A 6,286-nucleotide genomic window follows, 5' to 3' on the forward strand; every position below is an offset into this window, starting at 1 on the left:
GGATACGTAGATATCCTACTATTGTAACCGACTCTATGTAACCCTAGCCCTCTCTGGTGTCTATATAAACCGGATGGCTCTAGTCCATAGAACAACAACAACCATTACAATCATACCATAGGCTAGCTTATAGGGTTTAGCCTCCTTGATCTCGTGGTAGATCCACTCTTGTAAACATCCACAATATCAATATCAATCAAGCATGATGTAGGGTTTTACCTCCATCAAGAGGGCCAGAACCTGGGTAAAACATCGTGTCCCTTGTCTCCTGTTACCATCCGCCTAGACGCACAGTTCGGGACCCCCTACCCGAGATCCGCCGGTTTTGACACCGACATTGGTGCTTTCATTGAGAGTTCCTCTGTGTCGTCACCAATAGGCTTGATGGCCTCTTCAATTGACAACGATGCAGTCTTGGGTGAGACTTTTCTCCCTGGACAGATCTTCGTATTCGGCGGCTTCGCGCTGCGGGCCAACTCACTTGGCCATCTGGAGCAGATCGAAAGCTACGCCCCTGGCCGTCAGGTTAGGTTTGGAAGCCTAAACTTCATGGCCGATATCCGTGGGGACTTGATCTTCAATGGATCTGAGCCACAGCCGAGCGTGCCGCGCTGTCACGATGGGCACGACCTAACTCTGCCGACGGACAGCACCTTGGAGGCCGCACACGAATCCGCTCCGACCCATAGTCCGGAGCCGATCGCACGGATCGAGGACGGATGGCTGGACACCGCCTCGGGAGCTGCAACTTCCACGGTGATGGAGCCGAACACTTACCTTGTCCCGCATAAAGCCCATGACTCCAAGGTGCCGGACCCCCTGCCGGACGCCGAACCTCCTGCGCCCCTACCAGTCAAATCCGATTGGGCGCCGATCATGGAATTCACCGCTGCGGACACCTTTCAGCACTCACCCTTCGGCGATATCTGAAATTCGTTGAAGCATCTCTCACTATTCGGAGAGCCCTGGCCGAACTACGGCCAGGATGGTCGGGACGCGGACAATGAAGAAATTCATAGCCTACCCACCACCCACTTCGTAGCCACCGTCGACGATCTAACCGACGTGCTAAACTACGACTCCGAAGATATCAACGGTATGGACGACGATGCCGGAGACAATCAAGAACCAGCGCCTACAGGGCACTGGAAGGCCACCTCGTCACATGACATACATATGGTGGACACCCCAAAGGGAAGCGATAACGAGGAACAACGGGACGCGGCAGAGGATAATCCCGCCGATAAACAACCAAAACGGCGACATAGACGCCACCCTAAGTCCCACCTCGATCAAAGCAGCATTCCTAACGACCCAGCGATAGAGCAGGGCAAACCAGCGGACGACGAACATACAACCAAGCAACCATCCGAACAAGACGAACCGGATAATCAACCACTTCACGGAGCAATCAATAGTCCGGACACAACACCGGAGCATAAGAACCTTCACAAAAGACTCGTCGCCACTGCAAGAAGTTTGAAGAAGGAAAAACGGAAGCTCAAAAAAGCGGAAGACATACTCAGAATGAAGTGGAGCAAAGTACTCAAGACCGCAGACAAATATGGCAATGGCCATCAAACAAAGAGCTACCCGAAGCGCAAGTTGCTGCCAGAATTTGACGAGGAAGCCATAGAACCCTCACAGTCAAAAAATAAAGAGGCCGCCTGGCCGGATAGACGGCTAGATGACAGGCCAAAAGCGACCAGCGGCGCCGCACACAAGCCGACTTATGATCCTGGGAAAACGGATGGCCCAACTTGGTCCATCTACGGGCGAAAAAAGAGGGCCCCAGGAAGTAACCCAACACGACAAGTGTTCGAAGACAGCGGCACACCCAAATACAGGGGCGCCGCACACCCGCTATGTTTTACCGATGAGGTGCTGGATCATGAATTTCCAGCAGGGTTCAAACCCATGAACATAGAGGCATACGACGGCACAACAGACCCCGGAGTCTAGATAGAAGATTACATACTACACATACACATGGCTAGAGGAGATGATCTCCATGCCATAAAATACCTACCCCTCAAACTCAAAGGGCCAGCTCGGCATTGGCTCAAAAGCCTCCCAGAAAACACTGTTGGAAGTTGGGAAGAGCTTGAGGACGCGTTTAGAGCCAATTTTCAAGGGACTTATGTCCGCCCTTCGGATGCAGACGATCTGAGTCATATAACCCAACAACCTGGAGAGTCAGCACGCAAATTCTGGAACAGGTTCCTTACCAAAAAGAACCAAATAGTCGACTGTCCGGACGCGGAAGCCTTAGCAGCTTTTAAACACAACGTCCGATACGAATGGCTCGCCAGACACCTCGGCCAAGAGAAGCCAAGAACAATGGCCGTGCTAACAAGCCTCATGACGCGCTTTTGCACAGGAGAAGACAGCTGGCTAGCAAGATGCAGCACCAGCGACCCGAGTACATCCGAGATCAGAGATGGAAACGGAAAATCACGGCGCAGGAAAGATCAGCGCCGGAATAAAGAAAAAAGCCCAAAGGGCACGGCGGTCAACGCCGGATTCAAAAGCTCGCGGCCAAACAATAAAACACTGCCTCTTCAGGACAACAGCGACAAGCTATCAAATTTAAACAAAATCTTCGATCGGATATGTCAAATCCACAGTACCTCCGGAAGGCCTGCAAACCATACCAACCGAAATTGTTGGTTTTTTAAACAGTCTGGCAGACTCAATGCCGGACACAAGGGGCTTGATGCGCCAAGCGAGGACGATGACGAACCCCAGCAGTAGAGCACCGGAAGTCAAAAGACTTTCCCACAAGAAGTCAAAACAGTAAACTCGCTTCATGTGATAGTACGGAAAACCAACACGGCACTCGCTAAGACAAGTGTTGCACGGTCCACCCAGCGGAACACCGAGATTGGATGTCAAAACCAATCACTTTCGACCATCTGGATTAGTCCAGAAGTATCCGGAACGCAGGATAGACTGCCCTTATATTGGATCCCATAATAGACGGACTGCAATTCACGCAGGTTTTGATGGACGGCGGCAGTAACTCAAACCTGCTATATCCGGACACAATCTGCAAGTTGGGATAGACCCTACTACAATTCAGCATAGCCGCACTTCCTTCAAAGGAGTGGCGCCAGGCCCTTACGCCAGGTGCACAGGTTCATTATTACTAGAAGTTGTGTTCGGGTCACCTGACAACTTCCGACGAGAAAAGCTAACCTTTCATGTCGCCCCATTTAAAAGTAGCTATCAAGCATCACTGGGACGGGAAGCTTTCGTCCGCTTCAATGCAATACCACATTACGCGTCTCTTACGCTTAAAATGCCCGGTCCACGTGGCATCATTTCATTAAAAGGTCGCCTGAGACCCCGAACACGGCTGGACGAGTCCGGAACAAATAAGCTAGGGGCTACCTAGCCGCACACCCCTTCACAAGGGTTTGTACATATAAGCCATAATGAGCTAGCATAGGCTCAACTTTATTAATCTATATTTCAATTTTTTATGCACTTTCTCGCACGATTTCTTTTCAAACTAAGTTCCTCTCTTTTTACAGATGAACAACGTGCACACCCGTCTAGGATACAACACAACGGAGACACAGGCGCAGACGTGCAGTAGGGACCCGTTGCAAGGACTCTTTTCAGACTAAGACCCTACGTAAACCTTTCTTACTGTCTCTTGTTGCTATAATCCCCTGGTTTCTCATTATAACCAGAGTGGAGACTGGCGTTTTGGCATCGGCCGCGCCAGAAGAACTTGCCCGTACCTGGACACAAGGGGCTTAGGGCATTGTTTTGCCTGCTATTGTAAAGACCGAACACCTTCGGGAGTGTTCGGCGTCTCGAGTTAGGCCTTATATGCATCAGCTCCGAATCATGTCTTTGGTCAAATGTTGGGTTTGCCTGGCTCCTGTGTTTTGCTGCCTTACGTTCCGTATCACCGGCTAACGCGGCACCAGGAGAACTACTGCGATTGTGCCCCAGTTCGGCTGGGCGAGCACCTCAGTAGAGAAAGCCGAAAACTGACTGTCATGATACAACGAGAGACTGGTCAACCACTCGATCGACCATGGGATTGTTTAGAATTCCTCCGCTTTGACGAAGGGCCGTTTCCCGGCCAGGCACATACGCGCCCCAAATTCGGAGAGCGCGGTGCCCCCAGGGGCTATGTCGTAGCCCCACCCTCGAACTCCATGGCTAAGTGAATGTGACAAAGCATTATAGTCCGGTTGCCTCATTTGCTACGCTACCACCTCCTTTACAGGACCGAGACGTCGGATTAAGTGTGAAAACGCGCTTTTTTTGCGAACACCCCCGCACCTTGTGCGTGGGGGCTGAAGCCGATGACTGCCATCTTTCAGGTTATACACACGTATACATGAACGGCCGCATAGGAGATATTCTATTACTTGAACACACAAGTATAAAAGGCGCTTACATCATAAATATTGTTTTACATCATAAAAACGTTCATTCGAACGTAACATTTTTTGAGCACTGCGACTCTATTACACGAGCACCATGCAGCACTTCGCCAAAATAGTGCTCGGCGGGTAACCGGTTATCGTCCGAACCCGGGGTCGCAACAGCGGTGGCATCCATCTCTGTCCAATGTGTCTTCACACGGGCGAGTGCCATCCGCGCACCCTCTATGCAGGCCGACCGCTTCATCGCCTTGATATGCGGCACCGCCCCAAGAAATTGCTGCAATAAGCCAAAGTAACTCTTCGTCTCAGGCCTATTCGGCTAGACATGGGTCACTATATCCGTCATAGCAATCCCGGACAACCTATTTAGCTCAGCCCACTCGGCCAAACGGTCGGTCAGTGGAAGTGAACACTTCGGACTATGGAATTGGGACCAAAACAACTCTTCCGTCTTGTGATCCTTCTGGCTTCGGAAATGCACAACGGCATCCGCCGCACTCGCTGCTAAGTCCATATAAGGGTCCTCTGGACCCCAAAGTTGGCCCAGTTGAGCATACTTTGGATCCGTAAACCTTCGGCGCAGCAGAAAATGCTTGCCAGCTACAATATCTCCGGCCTGGCGCAGCTCTTCCTTTATAGCCCGCATTGCAGAGCGGGCATCCTTGGCTTCGGCGGGGGCCTTCCCCAGGTCTTCTTGCCCCGCTAGGCGCTCCTTCCCAAGAGCCTCATTACAATCGGTAGCATCTTTTAACTTCACGGCCATTTCGGCCATCTCTTCCCTGCTCCGGCAGTGTGCGACCCTTTCGGCCGCTAACTCCTCGGCCGCCCTCGAGGCCGCCACATTACTCCTTCTGGCCTGCTCCTTGGCTTGAGCAAGTTCGGTCCGAAGGCTGTCCATAGCAGCGGCACTATCTACATTTCACACACATGTTGTAAGGAGCTGGCTTCGGCTCCCTTACCAAGTGACCGCACAAAAACACTTACCTTGCGACTCATCAAGTCGCCTGTTGACCAGTGTGATGTCCGCATCCGCAACAGCGAGTTGCCGCTTTAGTTCAGCAACTCCATCAGTCCAGCTGGCCCCCGGATGACCCGCCACCTACATTGGCACGACGGAAATTTAAACCTGCGATTTTGATCCTCGGCACGCTGTCGATTTCGACAACCTACCGAGTCTCAGGGGCTACTATCTATACAGGGCGCATTCTATATGCAAAACTGTTAAAAGGTGTGTCATTTTTACGTACCTTAAACCCCGCCAGCAAACTCCTGACGGCATTATGCAACCCGCCTTCGGCAGATGAAATCCTTTCAATCACCATGCTCATCAATGCGTGGTGATCTTCTGAGATAGACGCCTTCTCAAGCAGATCCTTCAGCCGTACACCAGTTGGCGCCGAACTATCCGGCTTTGCCAAACCAGGGGGCTCCCTCCGTGACGACACTTCAGGCTCGTCCGCCCTATCCGACGGCGCCCCGGACGGAGGTGTCTCGCTCTCCATCATCTCCGGACGAAGGTCCCCCGAAGACGAGCTCATTTGCGAAGGACGGAGATCCAAACTACAAGGTAAAAACTTTAGTTATCCTCAGAAGCACAAATAGGGATGTCCCTTATTATAAAACTCCTTTCTTTCTACTTATGGCTCGTTGGAGGGCTGATTCTTTAAGGGAGATTGTGCGGCCGGGGCCTCCCCGGACGCAGGACCCTCTGGCGAAGATTTCTTCCCCTGTTTAGGGGCTTTTCCCCCCGGGTCCTTGGAGGCAGTCCTCTTCTCCCTTTGGAGGGAGGGATTCTCGATCCCCCCTATTTTAAGAGCCTCCTTAGGCGAGGCAGTAGCTTTCCTAATTTCCCCTTCGCCTTCCTCTGGAGGCGCAAC

This window comes from Triticum dicoccoides, chromosome 1B (assembly GCF_002162155.2).
Source record: "Triticum dicoccoides isolate Atlit2015 ecotype Zavitan chromosome 1B, WEW_v2.0, whole genome shotgun sequence".
In the NCBI taxonomy this organism is placed as follows: domain Eukaryota; kingdom Viridiplantae; phylum Streptophyta; class Magnoliopsida; order Poales; family Poaceae; genus Triticum; species Triticum dicoccoides.